Genomic DNA, 19876 nt, shown 5'->3' with positions numbered 1-19876 from the left:
ACAAATGATACACTTTCAAAAAGCCATGGTTTCTATAGTTACTATGATAAGTAACTTTTTTTAAACCCTTATCACAAAGGCTGTAGTAATATGGGCTTATGGTCTGTGAAAGCAGTGATATATACATATATCACATTTAATAATTTTAGATGAATGCTGTGAATAACATACACTCAGCATCCAACAAAGTACAAATTTAAGTCATAATAGGAGGAGGATTTAATTAGGTTTTCCTGAAGTCAGTAAAAATTAGGTAGAAACTCAGCTCACTCTCAACATTGGGACATACAGAGTGATTCAGGTCACTCTGGAATGATGTTTCCAGTTGACTGAATCCTAGTGACAGCTTCTGAATATAATCTTATCCAGTCATATTTTGGTAAAACTTTGGTATATTTGACATGTATTGTGGTGGTGTGGTGGTATGGTCAATGGTTGAAGCAGGAGAAATAAAAGATCCTCATGAATTTTGCTGTTGGAAGATCCTATTTTCCCTATTCTTTAGGGAAAAACTTACCAAGCGGGTGTTTCTAAGCTCTTATGCTTCTAAACAGAATGTAATTATTGAGGAAATTAACTTCACAGCTAAAGATTGTGGTGTCATGATAATTTAGAGGAGTGGGAAGGATGTTTTCTGAGCAATCACTAATCTTTCCCTTCCTCCCCAACCCCCCCTTTCTCTTTGGTTATCACTTAATGGTATTCATTAAAGTCGATAACAGAAATTGCTTCTCTTTAAGTTTCCTACTGAGTCTCAGTTTAGTTTAGTTAAACTTTTCTTGGAACAATATATTAGTGACATGCTCAATTGACTCTCCTTATAAAAGAAATAAATCTCTTGTACAGGTTTATTCTTTGCTGCACTGGAAATGGTGAAAAATACACATGTTGCTCATTTCTTGTTAAAATAATTGCGAACGCCAACTTTAGTTGTCAGCCACAACCTTTCTCTCTGATGCATAGCAGCTTATTGACATCTTCTCTTCCAGGGAAGAAATGGTTACCTTTGGAGTCAAGAGGAGGTTAGCAAATAGCAAGATTAAAGCTTCTGTTGTTAGCAAACCAGCTATTTCTCATTTCTTCTTGCTTTTCTCAGTCTGCAGCCAATAAATATATTTGACTTGCTGGATAACTGGGTTTCATATTTTTAAACTGCATGTCATATGTATTAATCATTTGATATTGATAGAAGAAAAAAATTAACAAACCCATCTGATACATTCCAACACCATACTTTCTATTTATCCTGTTTTATAAACTTTTAGAATAGTAAATCATTAGATAGATAATTATAGGCAGTTTGTAGACTAGGTGAAATCCTTTTCTGATCCATGTCAGTGGGAGTTTGACAATGATAGCTACGTTGTCTCTCAAGTCAAATTCTCTACTTGGGGTAGACCAGAGTAGGGAGTGAATGCTCTGTGAGTCATATCAGAGTGTTTCCATGTAATTCCTTCCATTGACAATGGAAGTTGAAGGGTTACTTCTGTCAACCACCCCAACTTGGGACATAGAGAAGAAACATTAAGGAGGAAAATATTAATAGATTTTAACCCTGTTTTAAATGCATTGCTCTTAATCAGTCATATTCAAGCTTTTTCCCTCGCAGGCTGATGGGTATTACCTGGTCCAAATGCTGCCTAGGTTGTGGTTATGATCCGGTACTCAGCGCCAGTGTGCTGGCCACCATCTGGCCACAATGAGGGTGGGGGCAGCCCAGCCTAAGCCAGGCTTGGCAGGGAGGAAAGGGGACTTTACCCAGCCCCATAGGGAGGGAGGGACATGACCTGGCCCTGTAGGGAGGAAGGGGCCTTGACCCAGCCTCACAGGGGAAAAGGGAGTATGGTTTGGCCTTGTGAAGGTTGTGGCCCAGCCTCAACCCAGCTCTGCAGGAGAAATGGGGCATGGCCCAGCCTCAGTGGGAAAAGGGGTCCAAACCTGGCCCTGCAGGGTGAGAGGGGGCATGGTTTGGCTCTCACTGGGCATGCGGACTTGGGAGTATGGCAGGGGAGAGGGTTTCCATATTAACAGCCACTGGTTCCCCACCGCCAAATTTCCAGACCTGTGGGGAGTCCTGCAGGTTATATCTGACGGCTTTGAGAGCCCCATTTGGCCTGTGGGCCAGAGGTTGAGCACCAATGCTCTAAATTAATTCATTGAAAATACAGTGAACTCCCTATAAATAATTTTGCTATAGGATCATTGACTGTCCATGATATAAGCCCAAATGTTAGCCAAGATAAAAATGGGTTTCTAAATACAAAAAAAAATAAGACAATTAGGTTTTGCAGAGTTTCCTTGCAATAGGTTTATGAAGGAAAGTAACCCATTTTGTACCATTGTCTTTAAAAACAATTACAGAAAAGAAACAGATCTGCAGGTATCTCCTGGTTCACCTCACCACATCTTTTACTCCCTTTACTAAGAAACTATTTCATCAAGAATAAAGCTATTGCCAGTTGCAAGAAATTATATAAATGCAATTTTGCAGAAATGAAAGGCTGCAGAATACATATATGTGAACACCTTAGCAACCCAAACACCATTACATGAGTACACAAGAATAAAATGAAAATCACATTTTGCATTATAAGTTCATTTTTATTGAAGAAGTAAAGAATCACATGACCTTGCATCTAGCCCTTAGGATAGCAATAGAATTCACTTTGACATCCAATCTGAAAAATATTGCAGTTCTGCAGCGAAGGGAGAGTGCTAAAATTGATCCATGGCTTCAGTAGTGATGATGAAAGTTATACGTGGGTTATAACTATTTAAATTTAAATATCATATGCAAAAGTTTTTAGTTCAATAATCCCTACACACGTATGTTATCAAAATGGAGATTAGAAGTTGAAACAAAATACTATATATCTGCTTCTGACTTCTACTTTTGATTGGCTTCAAGATTGTATGCAAGGTTGCATTCATTGTAATAGACAAATATTTTAGGACTTTGTAAATGGTTACAATTCATAAGACAGAACTGAAGGTACAAATGCTATGCATACTCAAGAAGTAGAGTTTCTTTTACCAAAACCTAGATATATGTAGCAAACAATGTAGAAAAAACACATTTTCTTACACAAACGAAGATATGAGAACAGAGCTCAGTTTGGAATGGGTGCAGAACTTAATACATTGTTTTGCTGCAGTCACAAGCTTTGCAGAATATGAACTAATACTGCCAGCAGTCAAATTCCTGGAATAATGTAATATAAAAATCTTTTATTAGCAACTTTCCATCATAACAGTATAAATTTCACTCATTTGTACTTTCAGTATGATAGTAGAGAAGCTGTTAATGAAGTTGTATGCTTTGTGTTGGCTCAATAAGAGTAAATAGTTGATACACTGCCCCGCTGGAAAAGACTGATAGCTTTCATTGAGGATGGGTTGGGGAGGAAGGTCTGTTTTGTTTTTATTTGTTTGCTTGTTTATTTTGTTGTTTTTGTTTTTTCCCCTTATAACTTTCTCATTGGGAAAATGCAAGATGACACAAGGAAGAAAATGTATTGGAAAACGAATTACAGTTCAACCCCATATGTCTAATTTCTACAAACTACTTCTCCTTTGTTTTTACCCATATATCACAATTATATTTTAAAGAATATTTTAATTTTATTATATTTTAAAGAAAGTTTACTTATCCACATTATGTACCTATACATATAAATACTTTTTAAATAAATGTATTTTTTGTGAGAACTACTAGAATGATAGCCCTGAAGAATGGCACCCTTTTATACACAAAAAAGTACACCATGAGTAGAAAAAATAAGTTTCTCTATACTGCCCCACCAGTGTGCCTTTGCTATACTGCTAATCATCTCTTAAAGTGAAATGATGGGTCTTTCTCTAAACTTTTTCAATTCTGAAGCTAACACAGTAGTTTTCTATGAAGATGGAGTTGTCAACTAATTCTTTTTGTATCGCTGATTTAAAAAATTGTATTATACATCTAACATTTCTTAATTAATTAAGTCTACTGGTAGAATTGATATAAAAGGCTTGCAATGGCTTGATGTGTTGAATTGGACAAATGGGCTGTGTCCAGACAAGCAGGGGCATGCAGTTTATGGTGCCACAAATTACATACGGAGAATATTAAAACATGGCCTGCACTGCAGATTTGCAGCGCAGGACCAAAATTTGCTGCTGGGAGAACCGGGTAGCAAAAAAAAGCACCAGGAAAATATGTGGCACAGTGCACATGACAAGAACGTGCACCCAAAGACATGGAGGCTTGTTCCTGAAAGGAGACATTCTGGTTGCTGGCCAGAGCACCTCCACTCTTTCAATTGTGCCCCGGCTTCTCCAGCACTCCAGGAGCAAGGAGGAGCTGGGCAAAAGCAGTTTGCCCGAAGTGGTACCATCTGTCACTCCAGAAAGTGCATGTGCAGAAGCATGTGCTGCAACAAAAAGTAGTGGCACAAATTTATGCTGCTACTATTTTTAGTGCTGCAAGCGCACACCCCTGCACTTCTGGATGCAGGCATGGGGTCTTCTAAAACCACTGTTGTTATAAAGGCTACCTAACAGTGTTATTGAATGTGTTTTACAATCACAGGAGATAAGTAGAAATCTGAGTCATCCCAGCAGGAGTCAACCTGGCTGTGCTATTCTTGAGTTGGATGAAAGCAACAAATTATAAATCAAAATCTGAACTTGAAAACAAGCCAAACAGCCTGGCTTAACAAACAACTGTGCCACATGGTCAGGAAATGTGAATGACACTAATAAAGCATGACTTTTTTGCATGTCACTGAGACACAGGGACCAGATAGGTTTGAGAAGTTAAGCAACTTTTCCCATCTATATTTAGAATCAAGTCTTTACAGTCATCAAATGTTGCACTTTCAACTCAAATTTTCTATCTCACATTGCAATGTTAATCAATACCAGACTGTGGCATAAGTATGTTTACTCACTTTTTATTTTATTCATTCGTATCATATATCAATCAAACTTTCCTATTATTAAAACAGTTTAAACCAGATTATGGTAATTTCCCCAAAGAAACTTTTGAGAATCAGATTTTAAAGAAGTCAGATACTGAGGCAACCTGGCCGACAGTTATCAATGAATAAAATGCAGACATGGTGAGGCCGATACACAAAAGGTGCTATGAAGTTTAGACTTTTTTTCTATCTCGGCCATTTATAGAGATTCTGTCACTGTAGTTTCTCAGTGGCAGTCGGACAAAGCCTGAACCCTAAAGAGAAGCCTAAAGGCTACCAGCAGGTCAGGCTTATTTAGAGTGGATTTCTCATGTTTCCTAGGAACTGGACTAAAAACCATTAATTCACAGAACATAGCAAAGCCATTAACTCACTGGACAGTGAGCAAAGCCATCCCACAGTTCCCCATTAAGGATTACCTTGCAGATCCACCAAATTATCAAGGGGCCATACAAGCCATTAAACAGATGAAGAACAACAAAGCATGTGGCCTTGGTGGAATACCTGCTGAAATTTATAAGCAAAGTGGAAACAAGCTCTCTCACCAATTACATGTCATTATTATGAAAATCTGGAAACACAAACAGAGTCTTAGTGACTTGAGAGATGCCAGCATCTTTACCGTATTCAAGAAAGAAAGTAGATCAAATCACGGCAATTATCATGGTATTGCACTCCTGCTGTACATGATTCTTGCTCTCATTCTCCTCAATAGACTCAATAGACTTATCTTCTTCACTGGGGAGATTCTATCCAAGTCCTAATTTCATTTCAGAATGCTCAAAGGTACAATAGATAGGATCTTTGTTATTAAGCAGCTGTGGGATAAGTGCTGCAAGCAACACAGGAATCTTTACATGGCCTTCATTGACCTGACTAAGGCCTTTGATTCAATCAACAGAGAGGCCCTATGGAATATGTTGATGAGATTTGAATGATGTAATGAGGCCCCTGTCCTATTACTGAGTAAGAAAGGGAGCCCAGGGTCAGATGACCAGCCCCAGCCCCTGGAACAAAGTTACCATAGCAAAGGGGCCTTAAATAAAATGGCCACCAGCCCAGCTACAGGCAGTTATTGACAGGCTTGGGGCAGAAGTAGAGGGTCAGGTGATCTAAGGAGAGACTCATAAGCCCAGAAGGGGCAGTCTGGCCATAGGAGCTGCAGCCAGCAGAGCTCCAGGGAAAGACCAGTTTGGACTGCCTACAGAGGAAAAACTATGTGCTACAGGAGGGCAGAAGAAACCATGCACCCCAAGCAGCTACAGGTAAGTGCCTTGAGTCTTTGTGGTAGTGTTAGTCAAGGGTGAGATTAACCCTGGGAGGGGAACCTTTGTTTCGGGAGCAGATGCTGATTTTTTTGGTTTGTGTTTAAACTGAAGGCTTGGGGTATGGCTGTAGAGGCAGAGGAGGCCATTGAGAGGTGTGTCCAGGTACACCCCAGATCCTAGGTGCTGTTGCTGACAGAAGGACTGTGCTCCTAGACTGGGATAAAGCCTAGGGCCCACAGAGGGTGAGACCAGGAACTGAGGGTCCCAGAGCCCACAAGTGGTGAGATACAGTAAGGATTTGGGGCACCAGCCCAGAACCCATAAGGGCTTGAGAGAGGGCTAGAGGGCCCAGGACTGTGAGAGGGTGGCCAGATCTTGGGCTCAGGAATTTGAAGTTCTGAGACAGTGGACCCCAGGCTGAGGGGCTCAACCAGAGCAAAATTGGACAAAGCCAAAGAGGTCTTAACCCAGACAAAGACCCACCATCCAAAACACTCTTTGTCCTCTAGGGGCAGCCTCCCCTGTCAATTTATAACATCAAGGCGTGACAGACAAGACACCAGGATGGGACCCTAAGAGGCCAAATAGGAGTAACACAATGGGGGCCCAGGTAATGGCCAGAAGAGGTGGTTTCACCACTACAGCACCCATGTTGCTACAGATACCCACCAAAATTTATTATTGTTATGAGACTTCTTCATGACAGCAACCATCCTAAACAAGGGCTTGGAAATGGACTCCTTCACTGTTAGAACTGCAATCAGGCAAGGATGTATGATTGCTCCAACACTCTTTTCTATCAATATCACAACTATTCTGCATCTCAATGGTGATAGACTTCCATCTGGAATCAGAATCCAGTATCACTTGGATGAGAATTTCTTTAACATTAAACTATTACGTTACAATTCCAAGCTAACTAACACCAGCTGACAATAGTGTTGTGTGTTCCCACTGAATTTAAAAGTTCTAGATTATACCCTTTACAGAAGCAATCAAGAATGATCTAGAACTTTCATACCCTTCACAGAAGCAAGTTCTTGATTGCTTCTGTGAAGGGTATGAAATGCTTGAATTAACTGTCAACTTGACAAAAACCAAGATAATTTACCAACTCACCCCAAGTCAATCAGCTACTCCTCCACATATTACAAGTAGATGCCAATCCCTGGAGGATGTTGAGCATGTTCCCTACCTAGGTAGTTACCTTTCCCAAAAAGTAAACATAGAATAAAATGGATAAAATAGAATAAAAAACTGGATAAAATCTACCAGTGCTGCTTTTGGAAATCTATGAAATCATGTCTTCAATAATCTTCATATCAGTACCCAACTTCTTGTCTATCATACTGTCATCATTCCAACTGTTTTGTATGGGTGTGAAATTTGGATGACATTGTAATATTTCAAAGGTTTCCAATGTTTCCAACCAAAGATGTCTTTGGAAAAACCTCCATGTCAATTGGAAGGATAGAGGAGCAAATGCCAGTGTTCTGGCTCAAACAAACACCACCGGCATTGAAGCCATATTTATACAGCATCATTTCCACTGAGCAGAACACGTTATAAGGATCCCTGACAACCAGCTCCCAAAACTGGTCCTATCCTGCCTGCTCACCAATGGTCCCACTCTAGAAGTGGGTAAATGCAGAGATTCAAGGATGCCTTGAAGGCCAATCTGAAGAAATGCAATATTAGCATCAATACCTGGGAGACTCAAGCACTGTGATATATGACAAGACACTGATCATTTGGAATAAATTTACCTCATTATGGTGGTAGATGGATGAGAGAGGCAAAGAGAAATAGCCGTGACCCGACACCACCAGGTTCCACTCCTTCCTGTGGAAAATGTTTGCCACATCTCTAGTCAAACATGTGGATCTTGGATCAGCTTCCTCAGTCATCTATAGACTCACTGATGACTTCCATATTTACTGGAAGACTGTCATCCCCGTACTGAGGGACTGCCAACAGTGACAATCTGAGATGAATTACAGTTGCTGAATTAAAGATCAAAGTTGCCATACCCCATTATCTTAAGGCTTTTTATTAACCTCTTGTCCTGTATATGTATTAGGTGGCAGTATATTATATCTACAGGGACTTGACCAATTTTGTGCTCTCATTTAATCCAGAAACTCCATCAATGCCAATGGAGCTACTCCAGGTTCACATAAGCATATGTGAGGAAAGGAAAGTGGCCTGTTTTTATGGACATATATGATAAAGACTACATCAATAATTATTGATGTGGAAGTACATATGTTTTTCATGCATGCTGTGCAAATGCAGATAATACTGGTTGCGCCTTATTAAATAGGATATTTTATCTGACTATTCTCTGTGTAAGCTCAAGGTAAAAAGGAAGAAACCCTTCTTTGACTTACGGCTAGGATTTCCTTTCCACCATTTGGAGGGGGTAATATGTCTAGAAAGTAAGAATCCCTTTATCTGTGATTTCATGCTCATTCTTTGTACCTCTCCTGTTGAGAGTAGCAAGAACCAATTATTTTCTACTATTTGAAGCCAAAAGTCATCCACTGCTTATTGCATCTACTTTATCTCCTCCTCTTTGTAATAAATCAAGCTACTGGCTCCCTCTATTACTTTGCTTATAGATGTGATAATTTTATAAGATATTCCTAGTGTTTTCATCCCAAATGTGTTTCCCTGCCACACAAATGTCTAAAGAATATTGAAGACTGTTTTTCTTTTAAAACAGCAGTGCTGTTAGTGTTACAGACTCTTCCAGCACAGGAAATCTACAGGCATCCCAAGAGACATATTGCATTTCATGTGCCAGTTTAGATGATGTCAATATTATTATATTAAAGAGATGATGAAATTTGACTTGAACAAATATCATTGGGGTATGTTTTAAATATTTGGTACTTACATGAAAGCTTATGTCAGATGAGCATGACTGAAAACAATATGGGTGGACATTTGAGGGAAATTTCTTTGAGGTAATGTATAAAAGGAGTCCCTTGTTGTTATCTTTGGCTAAGTCTGCTAAAATTAATGCAAGAGAAGTTGGAAGAAGAGGTGAGGTTATGGGTATGCTTCTCTGAATTTATTAAAGTTTGAAGTGATTCTGAGCTGTAAAATCAGGATTCTAATCCCAGTTGTGTTGCAATTAATAAGTGAATGCACAGAAACAAAAATCCAGCTCCAAACATGTATAAATTTGGGGGATGCTGGAATCTAAACCTGGATTCAGGTCTAAATTTCATAATAGATCTTTTTACAGGCAGAATGAAAATCCAAGCTCTGGACAGGTTAAAATTATAAAGGATGTGAAACAGACTCAGATTCTGATTTTGTGATTTGGCCCCACTTCTAATTAGTGATTCAAAACAATAACATATGAACACATTATGCAGAAAAACACATTGTACATGGAATGTATTTTCAAACATACACAAAACATATCTAGAACATAATTAAATCAATCATAGGGAGTTGGTGCAAACAAAATCACTTGTTGAACCAAAAATTTGGGGGTATAAATGTTCAGAATCTGACCTGGATCAACATTTGAATTTTACATATGAACCATGCATCTCTAAATCCGAAGTAAAATCCCACATCTTAACAGGTTACAGCCATAAGGAGAAACAGTTTTGGAGAGGAAGATAAGCTGTTAAATAAATCTGTAGTGCATCAGTGCCTTTAAATGTTATAAAATGTGTTTATTCAAGAGGAGAAATAATAATAATTAATTATAGGTATACAACACATAAGTATATTAGATAGGGGGGGTTTATCTACAATATCCAAAATTAAAAATAGTAATAAAAATTATGAGCCTAATCTATTCTGTATGGTACAACTGTACTTCAATACTGGACACTGAAGGGACACTGTAAAAATGGGCCAACTGTTTTGTAGAATATCCCTAATAAATTGAACTATTGTGTGTAAATTAGAACTTTCCACTGGGTTGGTTACTTTCAGCCTGACCATTCAGAATACTTACATTATTCTTGAACCTCTGGAGATTTGGATTTAAATTGTAGGTTACATTATGATAAAACCAGTTAATCACGTCTTAAGTAGCAGCCTGGCCACACATTAATGCATTAATGGTGTGATAAAACAAGGAATAAGCCACAAAGTGATTACACATATTTTGAACCCATAGTACCTTTAATTGAACACCTGCCAAGAGCCAAAGTGTCATGGGCATTAAATTCACTCAAAAATTTGGAAGGGAGAGTTTTTAACATAGGGTGTTTAGAAAGCTCAATTAGAAAGTAATTTATGACATTCCTACATTTAATTCTCACTCTTCACCACTTTTTTTTTTCTTGGATTTCAATTATATACCAATCCATTTTATAAAGTAACTTATACTGAGAGATACAACTAGTAGGGTACAATAACTGGCATGGGAATATATGGCCCTTCAGTACAGATTATGTAAAAGTTCCTGTTAAAGTGCCAGCTGCTGATATATGCATACCTACTTGGATAGCAAATGAGTTGGAAGAATTCCAATATTTAACACTTTGAGAGGCCTTTACATTTCCAGAAATTCAAAATATCATGTAACCATCCTGAAGTTTTTGCTGATTGACAGACAGACTGAAATGCACAGAAACCTGATTCTCTGTCTCTGCCATAAACAAATACAACTTATACAAACCATCAATTAACTGTAACATGCATTCAAGCAATGAAACATAACAAGGAATTGGGGCTTGCCATTTGGGCTTTAGACTCTCATTTGTATCCTATTTGTAGAATGTAGATGTCCTTCTCAGTGAGCATGTCTACACTTGCTATTAGCATGGAGCAATAAACTCCAGTGTGATATGTCATGCACTGGAGTTTATTGCTCCTGGGTGGCAGGTTTGAACATGTACCCGGGACTAAAGCACATTGAGCCAGGTCAAAGCAGCCCTGGCTGGCAGGGAACACGGAGGGTCAGCCTTCCAGCCCAGGGCTGCTCTGACCTGGCTTTATAGGTTGCGGACAGACTGACTGGGGCACAAGGGTGCTCCAGTGACGGCCAAACCAGTAAGCAGCACCCGCATGGAAGCACCTGTGTGCCCCAGCCAGCTGGGTCAGCATCTACACGTGCACTGATGCACACAAAATAACTCTGCAACAGGGTAGTAGATGTATTTACAAGTACTACCCTGCTGCAGAGTTAGTTTCCTGCAGCCGAATAGGGCCACACCTGTAGATGCAAGATGTTTACTGCAGAGCTAATTAGTCTACCCCACAGTAAACGTCTCATGAAGGTATGCCCAGTATTTCTTTCTGGAACATTATACTAAAAAACCCCCACTCTTATCCACACAAGTAGCCAGTGATCACACACATGGAATTTTTGTCATTCGTTTTTTCAGGACGACAAGGTTGCTTCAGGTTTAGACAGGGATTTGAAATGAGAATAAAGAGATGGTTTCAAAGTTGATTTAAGTTAAACCTTGTTAAATTGATTTTACGAGACTTAATTGAAACTAGATCAGTGAAAAAGGTGAGTAATGTAAGTGCTGAGAATCCAAATGATAAGATTCACACTACCATTACCGCTACCTTACCTATTCTGTAGAGAGGACTTTAGAGCTTTCAATCTAAGACCTTTCATGCAAAACTAAAACAAGCACTCTTTTTTTTTAAGTTGAGTTGTAAAAAGAAGCAGATACTTGAGAGGCAAGAACTGAAACTGATACCCTTTTAAAGGGACATTTCAGGAAGGGTTGGATGGAAATTTGTTATTTTTTTCATGCTTTGGGTAGTAAAATCCTGTATGTCTACCAGAACAAAACAGTCTTGTCAGTTGATATGTTGACTTTGATGGACATGTTTTAGGAATAGCTCATGAAAATATCACCAAAAAATCATGTATCAGAGTGTCCTATGTAGTGCTGGACACATGGACTAAATACAGACAGTCAAAAAAACACAAGGCTAAATCGATTCAATTTCTGTAGATTAGTCTAAGCTGCATAGATTGAACCAATAGGCAAGTGAACTTTTGATTCCAGAAATTCACTTTTGGTTCCAGAAATTCAGATACATTCCTGCAGTGGCCCAGGCAAAAAGCTGGGGCGGGGGGGGGGGGGGGGGTTCTAGAGCACACCTCTCTGCTCTGCAGGATCAGCCAGCTTGGGACATGGCTAGCCTACCCACCCTGTGTGGCGGGGTTTCCAGGAGAGGTAAAAAACATCCTGGGATTCTGTGAGGCTGTGAGTTAACTTGAATCTGGAGGGGAACTGGCACAGAAGTTCAATAAATTGATTTAACCTAAATCAGTTAGGTTTGATACTACGTCCATCCAGGTTTATCTTAAACCAGTTTTGGCCATTTTGAAACAGTTTATGTATACTGAGCTTCTGTTGTATTACAGATTTGAACCCTTTGCCACTTGCTTATACCTGTTTGTGTTTAACTTCTGTCCCTAGCCCTTGTAGTCACAGGTATTTCCAGGAAACAGAAATAATGTTCCTTTTTCAGAACTCTCAAATCACTGCTTCTGCTCAACATAGAAACATATGAGATGCCTTATTGGGTCAGACCACAGGTCCATCTATCTCCGAATTCTGTATTTTACAGTGGCACAGCGCAGAGGGTAAGGGGAAGAGTATTTATGCAGGGCCCACTGATCTGTCCCTTGCCTCCCTACGCTTACAACTTCTGGCATTTAGAGGCCTAGGAAATCTTAATTTGGATGTTCCATCCCTACTCTCATGTTTAATACACACTGTATGAGGCAGGTTACAGAGACACCTTATAGACCAGCTACATCAGAAATGCATAAGCTTTCATGAGCTTTCATCAGATGCTGCATGAACTTGTCGAATCTTATTTTGAATCTGGTTAAGTTATCAGCCTTTACAATGTCTTGTGACAATGAATTTCCTGAGTTTATTATACACTGTGGAAAAAAAAACAATTTTCTTTTCTTTGCTTGAAACCTTCTTCCTGATAATTTCATTGTAGCATTTTTACTTGAATCCAAGATGAGGTTTCTGAGGCCAGGGCTGGAGCATCTACTGCTGCTGCTGCCTGGCTGGGGCAGTTCAAAATAGTTCATGTGGTAGGAGAAGGGATACATGATGGGAGGAGCCTGGAGGAGACCATACAATGTGATGGAGGGAATATGTGTGGGGGAGACTATTCAGTGCAGGGGAGGGCATGAAGGGGACAGAGCCAGGGGTAGAGCCAGAGCTGCTGCTGCTTCTGCTGCTGCTGCTGCTGCCACTTCTACCTGGCCAGGGCTGGGACCAAGGCCAGGGTCACTGTTTGGCCTGTGCCCTGGGCTAGACCCAAAGCCATAACTAGCTCCTACGGTAAGCAGCAGAGACTGTGGAGGCATGTGGCAAGGGGACAGGCATCAGGGAGGGGCAGGGGAGCAGACACCCAGGTAGGAAGTGGTGAGAGGGAGGGGCAGGCAGTAAAGGGCAGGCACTAATGGGAGGGAGAACAAGTGGCAGTGGGGACAGGCACCAGGGGCTAGACACCAGGGACAGGGAAGTGATGGGGGGCAGGCAGCAGGGAAGCAGGCATAGGATGGAAGGGCAAGTAGTGCAGAGGAGGGACAAGGGATTGGGGGACAGCTGGGGAGGCAAAGGGGGTGGGGATCAGATTTTATCGCTTTGCAGCTGCTTACCCTTCTGCAGTTTAAGAAGACCCTCCAATCATTAGATTCCATATATGGAAAATTATAACATATTTATCATTTTCCATGTATAGGACTAGAAATGTGTAGTTCCCATTTTTAAAAAAGGGAGGAAGGAAGACCCAGGAAACTAAAGGCCAGTCAGTCTTACCTCGGTCCTGGGTAAGCTTTTTGAGATAATCTTTCACCCCATTCTCATTAAAAAACTAGGGGACTGTGGCATCGTCACCTACACAGTCAGATGGGTCACTAACTGGCTAGAGGGCTGCATCCAGAGAGTGGTGGTGGATGGGTCCTATTTGACCTGGAGGGATGTGGGCAGTGGGGTTCTGCAGGGCTCAGTTCTTGGGCCAGCACTGTTCAACATCTTCATCAGCGACTTGGACAAGGGTGTAAAAAGCACCCTGTTCAAATTCGCAGACAACACTAAGATGTGGGGAGAAGTGCAGACAACACTAAGATGTGGGGAGAAGTGGGCATGCTAGAAGGGAGGAATAGGCTGCAATCAGACCTAGATAGGTTACAGGGGTGGGCAGATGAGAACAGGATGGGTTTCAACACTGACAAGTGCAAGGTATTGGACCTGGGGAGGAAGAACCAGCAGCAGACCTACACACTGGGGAACTCCCTTCTCATCAGTGCAGAGGCAGAAAAGGATTTTGGAGTCATTATTGATGCCAAAATGAACATGGGCCGACAGTGTGGGACGCAGTCACGAAGGCCAACCGTACCTTGTCATGCATCCACAGATGCATCTCAAGCAGGTCCAAGGAGGTGATCCTCCCCCTCTATGCGACATTGGTCAGGCCGCAGTTGGAGTACTGCATCCAGTTCTGGGCACCCCACTTCAGGAGGGATGCGGACAACATTGAGAGGGTCCAGAGGAGGGCCACCCGCATGATCATGAGTCAGCAGAGCAGGCACTGCGAGGAGAGGTTAAGGGACCTGAACCTGTTCAGCCTCCACAAAAAAAGGCTGAGGGGGGATCTAGTAGCCATTTACAAACTGGTCAGGGGGGACCAGCAGGCATTGGGGGAGTCCGTGTTCCCCCAAGCATTACCAGGAATGACAAGAAATAATGGTCACAAGCTGGCAGAGGGTAGATTCAGGCTAGACATCAGGAGGCACTACTTCACTGCCAGGGCAGCTAGGATCTGGAAACAACTTCCAAGAGAAGTGGTTCTGGCTCCTACCCTGGAGGTCTTTAAGAGGAGGCTAGATGAACACCTTGCTGGGGTCGTTTGACCCCAGTACTCTTTTCTGCCATAGCAGGGGGTCAGACTTGATGATCATCATTGCAGATGACACAAAGCTATGGGGAGAAGTGGACACGCCGGAGGGCAGGGAACAGCTGCAGGCAGACCTGGATAGGCTGGACAAGTGGGCAGAAAACAACAGGATGCAGTTCAACAAGGAGAAATGCAAAGTGCTGCACCTAGGGAGGAAAAATGTCCAGCACACCTACAGCCTAGGGAATGACCTGCTGGGTGGCACGGAGGTGGAAAGGGATCTTGGAGTCCTAGTGGACTCCAAGTTGAACATGAGCCGGCAGTGTGACGAAGCCATCAGAAAAGCCAATGGCACTTTATCATGCATCAGCAGATGCATGACAAATAGGTCCAGGGAGGTGATACTTCCCCTCTATAGGGCGTTGGTCAGACCGCAGTTGGAGTACTGCATGCAATTCTGGGCGCCACACTTCAAGAAGGATGCGGATAACCTGGAGAGGGTACAGCGAAGGGCAACTCGTATGGTCAAGGGCCTGCAGACCAAGCCCTACGAGGAGAGACTAGAGAAACTGGACCTTTTCAGCCTCCGCAAGAGAAGGTTGAGAGGCGACCTTGTGGCTGCCTATAAGTTCATCACGGGGGCACAGAAGGGAATTGGTGAGGATTTATTCACCAAGGCGCCCCCGGGGGTTACAAGAAACAATGGCCACAAGCTAGCAGAGAGCAGATTTAGACTGGACATTAGGAAGAACTTCTTCACAGTTCGAGTGGCCAAGGTCTGGAACGGGCTCCCAAAGGAGGTGGTGCTCTCCCCTACCCTGGGGGTCTTCAAGAGGAGGTTAGACGAGTATCTAGCTGGGGTCATTTAGACCCAGCATTCTTTCCTGCTTATGCAGGGGGTCGGACTTGATGATCTATTGAGGTCCCTTCCGACCCTAACATCTATGAATCTATGAATCTGCTCAGGTCCCTTCTGACCCTACCAACTATGAACTATGAAACTATGAATTCCTAGAGAGGTCATCTTAAATTCAAAATTGTCATGAACTGGGGTAGATATGGTATGTCCTCTAGTTCTGGTATTATGAAAAATACTAAAAAGTAAATCCCTATTATCTTCACCACATCATTCACTATTTTATAGACTTTTGTCATATTCCCCTCAGTTGTCTTTTCTCTGAGCTGAAAAATCCTAGACTATTTAGTCTCTTGTGCCAAAGCTCCTCCATGCCCCTGATCAAAACATTACTGACTTCACTACTGACCTGCCTTTTCCAAATCATTTCCAAGTTGCAGCAAGGGAAATTTAGGATAGATATTAGGTAAAACTCTCACTAGGAGGGTAGTAAATCACTGAAACAGGTTTCCCAGAGAGGTTGTGGAATCTCCATCCTTGGAGGTTTTTATGACCTGGCTAAACAAACCCTTGGCTGGGATTATGTAATTGGGAATGGTCCTGCTTTGAGCAGGGGTTTGACTGGATGACCTTCCAACTCTGATTTTTCTATTTATGGCTATATTAAACAGCATGGGCTTCAGCATAAACTCTTGGGGTACCCTACTGTTTACCTCTCTCCATTCTGAGAACAGATCATTTATGCCTACTCTTTATCTCCTATCCTTTAACCAGTTACTGAACCATGAGTGGACTTTGCTTCTAATGCTATCACAGTCTCATTTCATTAAGAGCATTTGGACTTTGTCAAAAGCCTCTTGAAAATAAGATACACTACATCAATCATATAACCCCAATTGAGATGTTTGCTGAGGCCTTCAAAGAACATCTATGAGGCATGACCTCTCTTTACAAAAGCCTTGACTTTTCTCCAGCAAGTCCTCTTCATCCATGTGATGGAGAATCCTTTTTTTTTTTTTTTAATTATGGTTTATACTAAATTTCCAGGAAGAGAAGTTAGGCTCATTTGTCTGGAGTTCCCCAGATCTCTGTAGCCCTTTGTAAAGAATGGTGTTATATTGGCAACCCTCCAGGCCTGCAGTGCAGCAGCTGTTTTTAGTGATACATTATCTACTAAAGTCAGCAGATCCACACTTTTGAGTTTGCAAATAGCTAGGGCAGTTTGGGTTCATATTTCCTCTCAAATTTCATCATTTATTAGACCTCCTTCTTTGCAAGGCTCCCCTTTCACAATGAGAAAACAGTTAAGAAACCTATCTTGTCAGTATCCAATAACTTTCTGAACAGCTCGATTGCAACTGTCATAACAAAAGATATCATGAACAATACTGTATGAAAACTGTCATAGCTGCCATCAAAATGATGACATTTGACCATTGTTTGCTTTTATAAAATAGAATTGCTGTATTATTTTCATTGGATAATTTTGCATTAAGCAGAAGTAAAGTTAGCAATAAACTTTTGAATGGAGAATCTCCCTCACCTCCTGTTTAGGGGCTCTGACTCTGCTAAACAGGAAATTAGTAATACCACCAGAGGTGAGGTAAAACATATTTAAAATGCTGTCTATTTTAACTCAATCTTAAAAATAACTGCACCAAAAATTCTCTTTACTTGGGTTTAGAGACTTGAAACATTACTTAATTAATAGACAGTTTATAAGGGATTTTTGTGGGATAATTAGCTGGCCTTTTTTTTCAAGTTAAATAAGAGAAGTAATAGCTAAAGTGTGGATCCCCAAGTTGGTGTGTATGATAATTCATTAACAATCTGGAAAAGGGGATGGATTACACCTTCAGCAAGTTCGCAGATGACCCCAAGCTGGGGGTATAGTAAATACACTGGAGGGTAGGGCTAGGATTCAGAGGGTGTGTCTACACACGACACTACATTGCCAAAGCAACATGCTACAGTGACATATCGCCTGTGGGCAAAACCCATGGCGCTGCAGCTACATCACTGTAGCAACATACTCCCCCATTATACTGCATTGCTATGGCAATGTAGTGCCTAAAAATAACCTTGCATGGCACGCATGTACTAAATGACAGCGCAGTAACAACAGTGCCATAGTGGCACATGCAGACATGCCCCGAGTGACTTAGACAGATTGGAGGATTGGGCCAAAAGAGATTGCATGATTCAACAAAGACAAGTGCCAAGTCCTGCACTTAGGACGGAAAAATCCCACGTACCACTACAGTCTGGGTACTGACTGGCTAAGCAGTAGCTCAGCAGAAAAGGACCTGGGCAGTTACAGTGGACAGTAAGCTAGATATGAGTCAGCAGTGTACCCTTGTTGCCAAGAAGGCTAACAACATACTGGGCTGCATTAGTAGGAAAATTACCAGGAGATCAAGGGAAGTAATTATTCCTCTCTATTCTGCACTGGTGAGGCCACATCTGTAGTACTGTGTCCAGCTTTGGTCTTCCCACTATAGAAAGGATGTGAACAAGTTGGAGAGAGTCCAGCAGAGGACAACTAAAATGGTGGGGGGGCCAGGCGTCATGACTGGGGGTTATGAGAAGAGACTCAGTGGTGACAGATGACAGAAGAAGGAGCGATGGTCTCAAGTTGCAGCAAGGGAGGCTTAGGTTGGATATTAGGAAAAACTTTCTGACTAGGAGGGCGGTGAAGCACTGGAACAAGTTACCTAGAGAGGTGGTAGAATCTCCATCCTCTTTAAAGGTCTGGCTTGACAAAGCCTTGGCTGGAATGATCTAGTTGGGGATGGTGCTGCTTTAAGCAGGGGGGTGGACTAGATGACCTCCTGAGGTCCTTTCCAACCCTCATTTTCTATAATTTAGGGACATAAGAATCTGGGACTGGAAGGAACTTCCCAGGCTAATGAGTCCAGTTCTTTACATTTTCAGACAATCATGTCCAAAGGATCTACAAAAATATCCACTCTAATCTCACATTTCAGCCAACTCATTAAAAATGAAACCCACAGTGTGCCCCAGGTAAAGAGCAGGAGAGAAAATAGAGCTTCCAATGGCAGGAAATGTTCCACCATTGCAATGGCAGTATTTCTTATATGAATATATTATCATAGGAAGAGAACTGTGCTCCACATTGCAAAGAAAGACGAAGTAGATCTTTAACTTTATCATCACAGGGGAATCTTAGTTGCCTTATGCTTCTTTGTTGCATGTTGCTCTTGAGGAGAGCCCTGGATATTCCACGTCTGTTTTAACCCATGAACCCTAATCTGCCACCTCCTCAGCATTAGAAGGTAAAACAGACCTCATTTTGCTAGCAGTTATTTTGAGGTCAAAGCAGTAGACCAGTGCTAATTTATTCTTCATCATAACCTGTATCATGTCAAGATTTAGGAAGGAAAATAAAAAAAAGTTTTCATTTGGATGTCACACCAACAAACAATGTAATGGCTCCATTTCACCCATAATCCTTTAAGGTAAACCTTAAGCATAATTTTCTGATTGTACCTTGGGTAGCATCTCTCCCCCATTTTCTGGAGGTGGATTATTCTTGAATGATTTATAAACAATTCTTCCTTGGATGAAAACCCAGCAACCATCATCTCAGAAGCAATTCTTCATCAAGCATGCCTACTGCTTGTGAACCAAGGGAAGATAGTCTCTTGAACTGAGAGCCTAAGTGGCAGTACTCTTGGTTCAGGAAAGTTGTAGTGAATTTGAGGTTTGGAGGGCACTTACAGAACTGTTGTTTCCTTGTCCTGTTATTCAGTTAAATGGGTGAAGTGATGACTAAAAGGCAGATCCCCAAGTTGGCATGTATGATAATTTAGTGTTATCACACTCTCTTATGGAGTGTGATAACACTGCTCCCGAGGAGCACACATAAATGATGGGATCAAGTCCATCAATATGTGGTCACTTTG

General features: G+C 41.4%; 1 long non-coding RNA gene across 8 annotated transcripts in view; it reads left to right on the top strand.

Moving 5' to 3' along the window:
* LOC109280822 (uncharacterized) overlaps positions 1-3722 on the top strand; it is a 195945-nt gene extending 192223 nt beyond the window's left edge. For 7 of the 8 annotated variants that reach the window (XR_009461033.1, XR_009461034.1, XR_009461037.1 and 4 more), the window contains one exon: positions 990-1132. This is a non-coding gene — a long non-coding RNA (uncharacterized LOC109280822). Of the gene's footprint in view, positions 1-989; positions 1133-3493 lie in introns of those variants that run through there. The other variant, XR_009461036.1, reaches the window with a different exon arrangement.
* Positions 3723-19876: the final 16154 nt, after the last annotated feature.

This window comes from Alligator mississippiensis, chromosome 3 (genome assembly GCF_030867095.1).
Source record: "Alligator mississippiensis isolate rAllMis1 chromosome 3, rAllMis1, whole genome shotgun sequence".
NCBI classification, from domain to species: domain Eukaryota; kingdom Metazoa; phylum Chordata; order Crocodylia; family Alligatoridae; genus Alligator; species Alligator mississippiensis.
The sequence above is the reverse complement of the archived record's forward strand: the minus strand, read 5'-3'. Positions and strand labels throughout refer to the sequence as shown.